The 13769-nt window shown below is 39.2% G+C and overlaps 1 long non-coding RNA gene across 1 annotated transcript; it reads left to right on the top strand.

The window, feature by feature from the left end:
• The first annotated feature begins 322 nt into the window (after nt 1–322).
• On the top strand, nt 323–3834 carry LOC140006068 (uncharacterized). Its single transcript, XR_011813655.1, has 2 exons — nt 323–783; nt 946–3834. It is a non-coding gene; the product is annotated as an uncharacterized lncRNA (long non-coding RNA).
• The last annotated feature ends 9935 nt before the right edge of the window (nt 3835–13769 follow it).

Here is a 13769-nt window from a genome sequence, read left to right on the forward strand (position 1 = left end):
TTGACGTAGAGTGTGTTATTGCTTTAATATTAATTCCTTGAATGTCAATAGCTAATTTTAAGTATCGATAATGATAGGTGTTAAGGGAGACTAGAACTAAGTTGAATCGTTTTAAGGGCAAACTTTCTACAATTACCCTTAGGATGATGTATTTCAATAATTGAATTCTGCAAGGGTAGTATACCAGTAGGCATTCGATTTACATTTGGGATAAATTTTGGAATTTGATTAGGATTGAGGACGTAAGTGGAACCTTGGATGAAATGTGAAAAGACCAAAATAGCCCTTCTCCAATTCAAATTCACCATGCAGCCAAGAAATGATTCTTGAACAAATGCAACTCCAAACACTTCCCAATTTCTGCCGAATCCGTTTCCACTTCACAATCCAGTAGTTTCTATCCTTAGTGTCGGTTTCTTTCTCCACTACCACACGCCACTATATCAACTATTAATCACCACAACTCTTCCATTTTTTGGTTACACATTTCCATTGCCTTATTCTGCCGTGAGCTGTGATGGAGCAATTGCATAGGGATTAACGACCGAGAGGGAGAGCTGAGCATCTCATTGTTTCCTTTCGGCCGCAAGCTAAAAGAAGAGAGAGGGAGAGAGAAAACCGAGAAGGGAGCTGCGGCTGAAATCTGGAACTTGGAGAAGGAATTTTGGGCAATAAGGAAGGAAAGGGAAAAGAAGGGGAGCTTGGGCAAAGGAGTCGAATCTTCCAGTCAGCACCCGAATCCACCACCGCCACCTGAAAGTAATTTCACGAAGCAAGAGCACGGTAAGTTTTTTCTTTTCCTCTCTTTAAATTTCAGTTCTTGTCAAGTTTTTTTGAAGGGGGATTGCCGTGGTTCCCGTTAGTGCAATTTGTTGTTAATTGACCTCAATTTTTGAATGTGCATGCCGTATATGAAAATTGGACTGAAATGCTTGTTTTCCGAAGAATTTTTGGGCTGATTGTAACTTCAACTGAAAGAGGATTCGGTGAATTTTCTAATGCCCTTAACCTGTTTGAAGAAATGCCTGATAGAAAACGTTGAGTCAAAGCGGCAAAAATTAATGAATCTTGTGCGTGTCTGTGTGTGAGATGCGGCAAAGAGATGTTCATGTTCAGACGCTTCTCTCTTGTTTTCATTTCTGTTCTGTTTGTTAGCCTTTCCCTCGTAGGAACTGGAGTTCCATTTAGAATTGGGAATGATCGAGTTTCTTTGTATGGACTTGTGCTAGTTGTATTTCTCTTTTGGAAATGAGCACTAGTTGAAATTTGTTGCTGTTTTTGTCTGTAAAAGAAAGCTGAATTGGAAGCTAACGTTTTGATTGTTCGGAGAAGATGATTAATCATTTGATTTTGCAGTTCCAGTCCCCTAACTTTTGAGTATTTTTATAATGGCCTGAATGATTTGCTTTTTCTTGCAAGTAGGTCATGAATTGATTTCAAATTGACCTCTGACCTTTGATGAAATCACATGCAAGCCCACATAACTTCCAGATCTTGTTCACTTAAGTCATGATTTAATCATAAATTGACCCCTGGACGTTATTTTTTCTTTAATTTCGGCCCCTGAACCATGAGCAATCTTATCACAGCCCGGCTGATTTGATTAATCCCTCAATTAGGTCCCTACTTTTGTTTTGTTTGAGCCTCTCAAGTCCCCCCCTTATTTTGATATGACCCGAAAAATTGGAAAAAAGTAAATTTGTTTCTCCCTTTTAGATTTCAATCATCTTCTAATATGCATGAGTAGTCTCTTAACTAGATTAATTCTTGTTTGTAGGTTATGATTGTGGTTTAATAATTTTATTTGATTTTATCATGTTGGGTTTTAGTGAAATGTGTGATTTGGGTTGAAAGGTTCTTTTGACTTGGGTTTAAGGGATTTGGTTTAGATTATTTTGTTGGGTTTCTTGTTGGGCCTAAGAGGGTTAAAATTCAAAGCTTTTGGTTGGGTTTTACGATTGGGTTGTTGATTAATTTGGTTGGGTTTTACTTGATAAATAATAGGCTGGCCCATTTATTTTTTGTTTCGGACTTCCGTTGGGCTGAAGGGTTAAAGCCCATCGGTCCTGTTGGATTATTCTTGGGGTCAAAATAATATACTAGCCCACTTGTTTTTCCTTGGACTCCCGATTGGGCCAAGTGATTTTGGCCCAAGAAAGGTGACAATGGCCCATTCCCTTTTGTTTTGGGATTTCCGATTGGGCTTGGAAGGGTCTGGCCCAAACGAACAAATAAATAGCCCATTCCCTTTTGTTCTGGATTTCGATTGGGCTGAGGGGAAGTTTTGGCCCAAACAAATAAATTAATGGCCCAATGGCCTGTTTTAAGCAATCTGATAACTGGATTTGCAAACCAGTCCCTGGATTTCTTTTTAACTATACTGTGGCCCTAGACATTTTCAATTTCATTCAATTGGGTCCTTACTTTAATTGCAAATAGGTCCCTGAACTTTATTTTTCTTTAATTTTGACCTCAAAATTTTGACAATCTTTACAATCAGGTCCTCTCTTCTCTTGACTTCTTAAATGTGGGTTGTTTGACATGATTTAATTGATTCAAATTCATGCTTATTTTTTTATCCTTCGTGATTATTTGTCAAATAAATTGGTACCTTGACCTTTTTATTGTTTTGAAGCTAATATCTCATTTACTCGATTTCCATTTCAAGGGAGGTACACTCTATCCCTCATTTGCACTTCATTTGACCCTACGTGCTCCTACGTGTTATGTGAATATGCATGTCTATTTCGCTTTCCTTGCCTTTCCTTAATTCCTTGCACTTATTTCATTTACTTTTGCTTTTTATTTAAGTTATTCATTATGGGGTATGTGTACACCTCTTGGCTTGTAATAGATAGGGCTTGGAGGAGCATTCGATGAAGACCTATCGAAGACGTGTGCCTAGCTAGCAAATGTAATAGTTAGGGCTTTAATTGCCTTATGTGTCTTGCCTGCTTAGTTGTTACATGTTAATTTGCTTTGTTAGGGCCTTGCATCTAGTCGAGCATGCTAAATGTTATGTGCTACGTGTTTATAAGTGTTTGGCATGTCTACTCGCTTTCCATGGTCATGAATGAATGTGATGGACGAATGTACGTTTCCACTAGTCCAACGCTAGTCGGAATTCATAGAATGGGTTAGTCCAACGCTAGACCCTTAGGGATTTCCCCTCGTTAGTACATGTTTGCATGTTCATTACATGTCATGCATTCTTTTAGTTTTATCATTTTGCATGCCCCTCGACCCCCTTTTCCCTCCATTTTAGGATTTTTGCATTTCATGCTAGTTATAGGGTTCATTTGCTTGAGAGTCCCCTTAAATATGGGATATAGACGAGTGTGGCTTTTTCTAAACCTTAGCACGCTTGTATTCCCTCTATAAAAGGGTAAATTGAGTCACGATTTAGGTCTCCCCGTACCCAATATGCATGCGTTCCCTAGGCTCATGCATTCTAAATCCACTCTATCATTACACTTTCACTTTTCATTCCATTTGCACACATACACCTTTTATCCCTTCACTTGCACACGAACGCTTTTATCATCACTTGCACACATGCACTTCATATTATCATTTCACATATCGTACCTTGCCCACTCACGTGCACATTTTCCTTTACATATTTATTGTTTTTTTATTACTTTTTCAAAACTCATGTCCTCACATTGCATACATGCATTCCATTCATTTGCATCCCACTCGCATTATTCGTGACTTCTTCAAAGGATCGTCATTGGGCTTCACAATTAATGTGATTGGCACCACTCAACCTTTGAAGAGAAATTTCCCCAATACCCCTAGGTCTAGGGTTTGCATTCATGTAGTACATCCAAATGTAATAAATTCTTTGATTAAAACAAGAAAATCTTTGATTAAATCAAGCAACTAGCCTTGGCTAGGTCGAAGGGGTGCCTTGGATTTTATCCTTGCCTTCCCCTTCGTCAAATGTGACTCCCGAACCTTTTTCGTTGGTTTACGTGGACTAGGAGTCGTTTAAAAGGGGTTTCTTACTACTTTTTCCTATTTTTCTTTAAAAATTCATTTTTAGGTGACTTGGTACACCTTAACTCATTACCAAGTGGCGACTCCGATTTTTTATTTCAAAAAACCCTTTTTAAACTATAATTTTGGGTCAAATCGTCGCATTCTCAAACCCCCATTTAGACCCATTTTTCTTTTAAATCACAATTCATTTTCCAAATCACAAATTGAATCAAAAAATACATTTTTAAACCATTTATTTATTTTATCAAAAAATGGGGCGCGACAGTTGGCGACTCCACTGGGGACATTCGAGAGTCCGAGCAATTTTGATTTAATCAATCTTTTTCTTCTTTTAATCTTTTCATATATCACATTTGGGTGTTTAGGATTGCATTTTTCCTTTTATTAGGATTTTTGCATTTCACGCGTATCCAACTACTCCCTCACTCACGAATGTATGATTGGTTGATTGGATGTATGTTTACTTGCTTACCTCGCGCTCGCATTGCATTTGGGGGGGGTGTGTCACCTTAGAGCCTCGCGTTGGTTCTTGATCCCTCCCCTCCAAACGAGCACTAGCATACGCGCATACGCTTTAATTATTTTTACCCTTCATTTATTTTTCTTTTAGTGGCTTGTCACTCCACTCCACCTGTCGCGCCCCACTTTTCGAATGAATATGTGGATGAATTGTGTGATGTGTGTGTGAAGTGTGGTGTGAACGTGTGCAAAATAAAAGTAAAGGCCATGGGACTTTGGAAAGCGACGATTTGGCCAAAAAATAGTTTTAAAAAGGGTTTTGAAATGAAAAGTTTGGAGTCGCCACTTGGTAATGGTTTAGGGTGTACCAAGTCACCCAAAAATGAGTTTTAAAGTCAAGTAGTAATAAATCCTTTTTAAAACGACTCCTAGTCTACGTAAGCCAAAGAAAAAGGTTCGGGAGTCACGTTTGACAAAGGGGAAGGCAAGGATAGAATCCAAGGCACCCCTTTGACCTAGCCAAGGCTAGTTGCGCGACTTAACCTTACCTTTCCTAGTTTTCTACCCAATGTATGTTCGCACGTTGGATATGATTATATGAATGCAAAACGGAAAGGAAAATGCAATCCTAGATGCTACGATGTCTCTTATGAGGCTTGTGGTCCCAAACCACATGAATTGTGGCGGCCAACAAAGGAAAACCTCATAGAGGTCGATTAATGCAAATGAGATTCGAGTGCGCAAGTGTGAAGGTGTATGAAAGAAGTGTAAGTGCAAGTGCTTGTGTGAAATTGTATAAAGGTGCTCGTGTGAAATGGTATAAAGTTCAAGTATTTTCGTGTGCAAGTGTACGAAAATAGAATAATAGAAATAGAAGGTAAAGTGGAATTTCATTTGTGAAGTGAAAATAAGCAAGTGATAGGTAACATGTAGTAAAAAGGTATGGTTTGAGAAATGTGAAAAAATGTGATTAAAAGAGTATGTAGGTGATAAAAAATGAAAGTATGATCCTAGAGGAATGCAACAAGTCGGGTACGGGGGTTGACTCCTAACTTTTCGACTTTGATTTACCCTTTGATTAGAAGGCAAAACTAGCGTGTTAAGGCTATCGGGTAGCCACACTCGCTCGTTTCCCTTATCAGAAGGGGACTCTCACACAAATGTACCCTATAACTAGCATGAGATGCAAAATCCTAAAATGAGGGGAAAAGGGGCTCGAGGAGCATGCCAGATGATAAAACTAAGGAAAAATGCATGATGTGTAGTGAACAGGCAAATATGCACTAACAAAAAGGGATGGCCTAATGAGCCACAACTAGCATTGGACTAGTGTGGTGACGTACATTCATCCATTCCATTCATTCATGGCTATGAAAGCAAGTAGACATGCCAAAACGCTCGTAAACACATAGCACATAGCACTTAGCATGCTCGACTAGATGCAAGAGCCTAATAAAGCAATTAAACATGTAGCAACAAAAACAAGCAACCAAGGGGAAGGGGAAGTGGACCAGATGCTCTCCGAGCCCTATCTATTACAAGCCAAGAGGTGTACACATACCCCATAAAAGCATAAAGGGGAAAGGGAAATGGACCAAATGCTCTCCGAGCCCTATCTATTACAAGCCAAGGGGTGTACACATACCCCATAAAACTCAAATAAAAGTAAAAGCAAGTAAACACACGCAAAGAGGTAAGGAAAGCGGAGTAGGCATGCATTTCTCACGTAGCACGTAGGAGCACGTAGGGTCAAATGAAATGCGAATATAAGGGATAGAGTGTACCTCCCTTGCGACGGTAATCAAATGAAGTAAAAATGGCTTCAAAACAATAAAAATGTCAAGGTACCACTTTATTTAAGAAAAATTAAAAGAAATGTGCCAAGCCAAGCTCACTTGACTCATGGCTCATGACTCAAGCGCAATCGAAACAAAGCATGATAGTTAATTGAAGCAAAGAAGCAATGAAGTTGCACAAATTAAAATTATCAAGGACCAAATTGATGAAATTATTCAATTGATTGGGCCATAGTAGGATAAGGGGAGACTTGGGGGCCAAAGTGAAATTTTAGAAAACGAATTCATGCAATCTCCATGCAATCTACGTGAATGACTTCTGCAACCCAGAAACATTTCTGCAGCCAAGACATACCGCAACTTCCATTTTTTTTTGCAAGCAACTATCAATCTCAACATAAATTGGATCAAAATCCTTTCAACCAAACATCCAAAACATGACAAACAAATCTAACATTCAAACAAACCAAAACATAGAAAAACAAAATCATGCAAATGTTGGAGAGTTTTATGCAAAAGATTCGACATTTTTCATCCGCAAGTTCCTGCAACTTGTGTTCATTCTAATGCAATTTTTCCAATCCCAACTTAGCTAGACTCTTAAACAAACATCACCACCTTGACCTTAACAACAACATCACCAAAACTCAACATCAAAATAAACTAAAAGACTTAGCATGAGAAGGCAACTCCAGCAAATTTCTGCTGCAATTTTCTGGTTTCATTATGCAAGCCAAATCAGCAAGTTACCAAGGTTTCAATTACTTGTTGCGGGTTTGAAGCCAAGCATCTAAGTTAACCCAACAGCAAAACGAAAGGGAAGAAATGCAGCAAGGAACGCCAGAGGTTTCATGCAAACGAAGCTGATCATCAATGATATAAGCAAACAGCAAAACAGCAATAGAGGAAAAGGAAAAATGTGTCGCGAGTTTCTGCAATTCTTCCCAGCCGCAGCCTTTTTCTATTCCATCACGCAAACCAGATTTTCAATTCGAATACGCAACTTTGATCAAACATTTTCCAGTCCAACATCACAGCTTTACACTAAATAACAAACTATCTACTGATCACAATCCAAATGGCTAGAAAACTTAGGAAGATGTCATATGAAATTCTGGAAAATGCGTGCAACATGGATCGACAACCTGATGATTTATTTTCCAGCAAGTATGATTCAAGTGTTTTATACTCTAAACATGCAAAACTCAACACCAAATCAAACGCTTTAACTATGTAAAAACTTCAGCAAATAGACATGCAGGCCTGCTGCATTCTTTTTCCAAACTCAAGTTTCAAACCCAAGCAGTCAGCTTTGCTCAAAATTTTTTATCAAAATCATAACTTGAGCCTAAGAACCAAATGCCTAACTTCAACGTTCAAGCAGGCAAGAACATAAGTGGAAATAAAGCAGATTTTTTTTTGAAGCTTTTATGCAAAAATGGTTCAGCCAAGACACACACATACAGGATACCGACTCAAATTCCAGATTGATCAATACCCAACCAGTCATGTTGAAACAAGAATACAACCAATGAACAACCAAGAAATGCGAGCAATCAACTAAAGACAAAAACTTTCATCCTTGAAAGGAGAGTTCAATACCTTAACCGAAGAAAGGGAAAAAGAGAACTCGGATGATTCGGCTAAACTGTCAGTGGAGGAAGTTAAGATGATGATGCGATTGCCTCCTTCCAATTTCAAGTCCCTCTTCGCCCTTACGGTTGGAACTTTTCTGGGTTTGTTTTTCTTCAGCAGTCCGCAACCCTCCCCCAAGGATCTTCCTTCCTTTTTATCTCTCAAGCTCACGGCTTTTTCTAACCTTTCTTTCCTTTCTTCCTGGTTTCTATCTCAGCCCACGCTCTATCGATTGCTTTCTCTCTCTTTTTCCCTCTTCGTAGCTTTCTTTTCTTGTTTCAGATTTCGGCTGTCACTCCTAAAGCTCTCGACTGTTCCCTTTCTCCCCCAGATTTCTTTCAACTAATCCTCCCGGCCCTTCTCCCTTTCAGCTGCCTTTCTTTTTTCCTTTGCTGTTTTCTGTCTCCGTTGGTTCCCCCTCTCTCTTGCGGCTGTCTTGCCTTTTTCTATTTATCAGACCCCCAAACCCTAAAAACCTCTAGTCCTTTTCCTGTATTTGCAGCTTTAGGAGCCGTCCCAGATTTCCTTTGCAAGCTGCGTAAAACGCAGCTTGCTGCCGCGTATCATTTTTTTTTTTTTTTTTTTTTTTGAAAAACAACTTGATAATTACAGAAATGATAAAATAAAATAATAACAAAACTACACAAACCAGGTAATAATAATAACAAAACAAAAATAATTTTAAACAAAAAACTAAACAAAAATAGCCATTTTTAATTTTCAATTTTTAATTTTCATCATTTTCTTTTTCTCAAAATAACTTAATAAAATTAACTAAAGTGCAAAAAGATTGAATTTAAAGAAATAAACATATTTTTGTGAACAAATTTCCCTTTTTCCCTTTTTATGATTTTTCTTTCTTTCTCTCTTTTCCTTTTTCAACAAATTCTATGATAAAACTTAAAAATAAAAATAAAACTGGAAACTAAAAACTAAAAATGAACACGACAAATAAAAAACTAAAAAATGAAATTACACCAAAAATTTGGTGTCTACAGTTTGCCCCTCTTTGTCTGAGTTTTGGAAAAACTTGAGACAAAGAAGTAGACACCAAATACTTACCTGTGTTATTGGGCTGCAAAAGACTCCAACGAACAGGAATTTTAACACGGGACTGACACGAATAAGAATTTAAAATTGGGATAGACCCACGGAATAGACCCGGACAGAAATGTAAAATTGGGATAGACCCGGACAGAAATTTAAAATTGGGATAGACCCGGACAGAAATGTAAAATTGGGATAGATCCGGACAGAAATGTAAAATTGGGATAGACCCACGGGATAGACCCGGACAGAAATTTAAAATTGGGATAGACCCACGGGATAGACCCGGACTGGAATTTAAAATTGGGATAGACCCACGGGATAGACCCGGACAGAAATTTAAATTTGGGATAGACCCACGGGATAGACCCGAACTGAAATTTAAAATTGGGATAGACCCACGGGATAGACCCGGACAGAAATTTAAAATTGGGATAGACCCACGGGATAGACCCGAACAGAAATTTAAAATTGGGATAGACCCACGGGATAGACCCACGGGATAGACCCGAACAGAAATTTTAAAATTGGGATAGACCCACGGGATAGACCCGAACAGAAATTTAAAATTGGGATAGACCCACGGGATAGACCCGAACAGAAATTTAAAATTGGGATAGACCCACGGGATTTTTAAACAATGAATTGAGTTCTTACCTGAGAGTAATTCAAACTTTTGTACCAAGAGGGAGATTTGGATCTCTATGGCTAGAACGATAGCTGATGTTGTTCCTTATGACCCAATCTTTACCAAATTATCATTCCGTCTTTGCTTACTGGGGAGCTTTTTCTGACGTCGATTTAGGTGCGAAAGGAAGTGTGGTTGTCTGTGTTTGTAAATGCAATGTTCCTGCAAGAAAAGAAGAAACAACGGACTTGCCACCATCATTCGATCCGATTTGCCTTGAGAATCGTGTAAACATGAGTCTTTTGATGCCTTTGCCAACTTTTGCTGCGGCATCTGCCTTGGTTGAATTTGTAATTTTGAACCCTTTCGATTCCGGAGACCAATAAAGTGCGCATTTACCATGTCACCAAATCCATGTAGCAGCTTGGTTGCATTTTACTCACTTTAAAAGATGATTGAATCCCATATTCTTGCACAAACCTTAGGGTTTATCATTCATCCGAATCCAATGATAAAAGAATGATGTATGAAAAAATCAATCAAAATATATGGAAGGTGATTTCCTATGTTCTGCATGGAATGAATATGTCAAAGAATGTAAAACACATCCAAAAATGCCATGAATACAAGCACATGAGAAAAGATGTGTTTGGAAAAGAATATTTTACAAAGCAAAACAGTTTTGGCCAACAGATGTCATTTTCAAATCTTTGGATATTTTTGTTCTGGAATTTAATATTGGCAGAAGTATGACAAAAATGAGAAGAAATCCAAATGAACCAAGTCACCAGCTGTTCCTCCTCGTGCTTGCTCGTTGCAAAAAACTTGCCTTGGCGCCCTTTCGGGTTTTCACCAAGGTTGCCCCCACCCTTTTTGTTTTTGTTTTTTTTTTTTTTTTTTTTTTTTTGAGATGCCCTTTCGGGCTTTCACCTAAGTAAGCAATGGAAGAACTCGTCCATAATCGACTCAGAAAGGTAAGTTGAAGATTGCTGGCATCAGCAAAATGCACTTCCCTTGTAAGATTAGGCGAAGGCATTATGGACATCACTTGCCAGTTGATTAGCAAACTTTCCAATAGAAATACAACAAGTGACGAAAGCCAGGACTTTGGGCTTTTGTAATGAGGTCAGGTGGGGGGTTTTCAAGAAAAGTTGAGGCTTGAAAGCAAATCTGATGAGAGGTGTGAAATAACCTGAGATTGCATCATTTTGAGATCATCTCCAAATTTTGAACAAAACTGAGGAAAATTTTGCCCCAGTTTGATTGGATTTTTCCCTTTGCATTTTCTTCATTGCATTCTTCTTACTTTTGCATTTTTTCAAAAACTAAATTTGCCCCAGTGTGGGGTTCTCTTTTTCTTTCTGATCATTTTTCAAAATGAATTTGCCCCAGTGTGGGGTTTCCTTTTCTTTCCGATCATCTCTTTTCAAAATGAATTTGCCCCAGTGTGGGGTTGGCAATTCTCAGGGGCTGCCAAACGAAAATTTGTCAATTCTGATGGCTCAAAGGGGACAAGTAGGGATAAAATGCTTTAAATGTAAAAGAAGAGGGCCTGACTTTCATTTCGCCATTTGCATGAATTTCTAAGGAAAATTTGCATGATCAAATGAAAATCTTCTTGCACATATCTGATTTGATGGGTTGAGGGAATGTTTGACCACCCATTTCCGCCAAAATGAGTGTTCCGCCAGGTAATACCTTTTGGACAACGAACGGCCCTTTCTGATTTTGGGCGAATTTGTCTCTGCCTTCGTCTTGTATTGGCGAAGTTTACTTGAGTGCTTTGTCGCCTTCCTCAAAATGTATGCTGATGAAACTTCTTGTCGTAGGCTCAGGCCAGGCGTGTTTGTAACATTTCATGACAGACGGCATTCTTGGCTGAACTCCCATTAGAGTGTGCAAAGATTGAATTTCTGCTACTGCAAACGAGACTGCCTCCAACCATCTATACACCTTGACACATAGTCAAACTCTTAATCATCTCTTTTTCTGATTTTGTCCAAACGAATGCTGATATATGTCCTTTTGACCTTATTCTCAGTGCCAATGTGAACAATTGCTATGGCTTCTAGGTTTGGTTCGAGTTTCTCCTCGTTTTGTTCAAGATTTTTTTGAAAAAGAATCAAATACTTTCTCATTATCACTCTCGTTTTGAAATTTGGGTTCCAAAATTCTCAAGTCGTGAGTGAGATAGAGATTGCCATTATTGAATTTCAGAAAAGTGATATCCAAAGGGTCAAATAATTTTATCTTTGGTCATTTGAAAGAATTAACGAATTTGGAATAATAAGCAAACAAATATACAACAAACAAATGAACAAGCAATATGATCGAAATATAAACAAACGAATAAACAAAATAACCTGACAAGAATGACTTGTGCATTTTCATAAAACCTTTGATTGAAAGCAAATGAAATAAAACTTAAAAAATATTTACATACGCAAATTTTGGTCAAAAGTAAAGATGTTTTCATTAGCTAATTACAGATGCAAAAGTTTTTTCCTCATGAATTCGCATGAATGACAAACCCCCCTTAGGTTTACCGAAACTTCTTCTGAATGGGTAGGAATCCGGCTGTCCAATTGGAAATTGATCCCTCAGGGATATCGGGAAATTCTGCATCATTTCCAAACACTTCAGCCTCACTTGATGAGTTTTTAGCAGGCTCCTTAAATTCCGTATGGTCCATAATAACCCCAATGGTGTTATCGTATTCTGGCAGGGGGTTCTTATCCACATTTGGCGCTTGTGCCGGCCCTTCTCTAATCACTATTTCCCCTGCCTCGATCATGTCTTGCACCTTGTGCTTAAGTGCTCTACAATCAGTGGTTGGGTGGCCGGGTGCTCCCGAATGATAGGCGCAAGTGTACTGAGGATTGTATCCGGCAGGGACGCCATGAGAGTAAGTTGGAGGGAGAATTATGCCAATTCTACCAGCAGCCTTTAATTGTTCATACAATTGGTCCAGAGGCCTGCCTAGGTTGGTGAATGTTCGGGTACGGCTTTGATTGTAGGTTTTAGTGTGTTGGGGATAGTTGTAGGTAGGTCTGTTTGGTGGAGAAAATTGTTGATTGTAGGGAGGTCGGGGTCGAACTTGTTGGAAGTTAGGCTGAGATATTTGAAAAGGGGCTATAGACGAGTTGGTGTATTTAGGGCGAGGACGAGGTTGAGTGGTATTAGGGTGATGAACAGGATGAGGGTTCGAATGATAAGGGTAGGAGTTTGAGTAGGTAGGGTGTTGTCTAGGCCTGGATCTTGGGACACGGTTTCGATCCCAGACAAAAACAATTTCCCCCTCTTTCTTTTGGAATTGCTGCTTTTTCCCACTACTCCTTTGTCCTTGTAAAGCATCCAACTGTGATTCGAGGGCAGAGACATTACCCGTCCTATCATACTTGTTAAATTTAGGGGTTTTGAACCTCTCAGGCAACCGCACATTCGGCAAAAGGCAAAGCTTATCGTAATCCAAAACTCCTTGCTTGTTCAACCCCTGACTTTTCCCCATAAACTCATCAAAGCGGTCAAGGCGCTTGAGCAGCTTCATATCAACGGGAGTGGAAGATTCCCCCATTTCTGGCTTGGTTTGAACAGTGTGGTCTGGTAGGAAAGGTTCAGCAGCAGGGTAATAAAAGGTATGTAGCTCAGGTGATATATTTGAAGTAGCTTGGGGTTGTGAGCCTTGCCTGCGAGTAAGAAAAGACGAAGGATTAGGAGGGTAGGCGTATGGCAAATTTGTGGTGGGATAGGCGAAAGTTTCCTCGGGTGGAATAGGGAATGATGGAGTATCAGTGACTTGAGTTGAAGGGATGACAAATGATTCTGGCTCTGGCTGCCTGTCAGGTACAGGTTCAGGTTGAACTCCGCTGCTGATTAGCTCATCAATCAACTTCCTTTGGGTTGCCATTTCAGATGCCATTTCCCCAAATTTGGCGAGTAATTCAGTCAACTGAATCCCGGGACTTGTGGCTTCCGGCTGGGTAGTTGCAGCGGTCTTATCAGACGATCCTGGCCGAGTACTCATGTCTACACGATTCTTTTGGGCTTGACTACGGGATCGCGTTATGATGGGGCTTCGACGAGAAGCTATGTTTAAATATTACCTGAGAATTTTGAAAGGAATTGTCTTTAGATTCAACCCTTGCTTAGATATTCCAATAAAAATAAAGAAAAGGAAAAGAAAAAGGCAAGAGTTAGTA

The sequence above is a fragment of the Coffea arabica genome, chromosome 4e, assembly GCF_036785885.1.
Source record: "Coffea arabica cultivar ET-39 chromosome 4e, Coffea Arabica ET-39 HiFi, whole genome shotgun sequence".
NCBI lineage: Eukaryota > Viridiplantae > Streptophyta > Magnoliopsida > Gentianales > Rubiaceae > Coffea > Coffea arabica.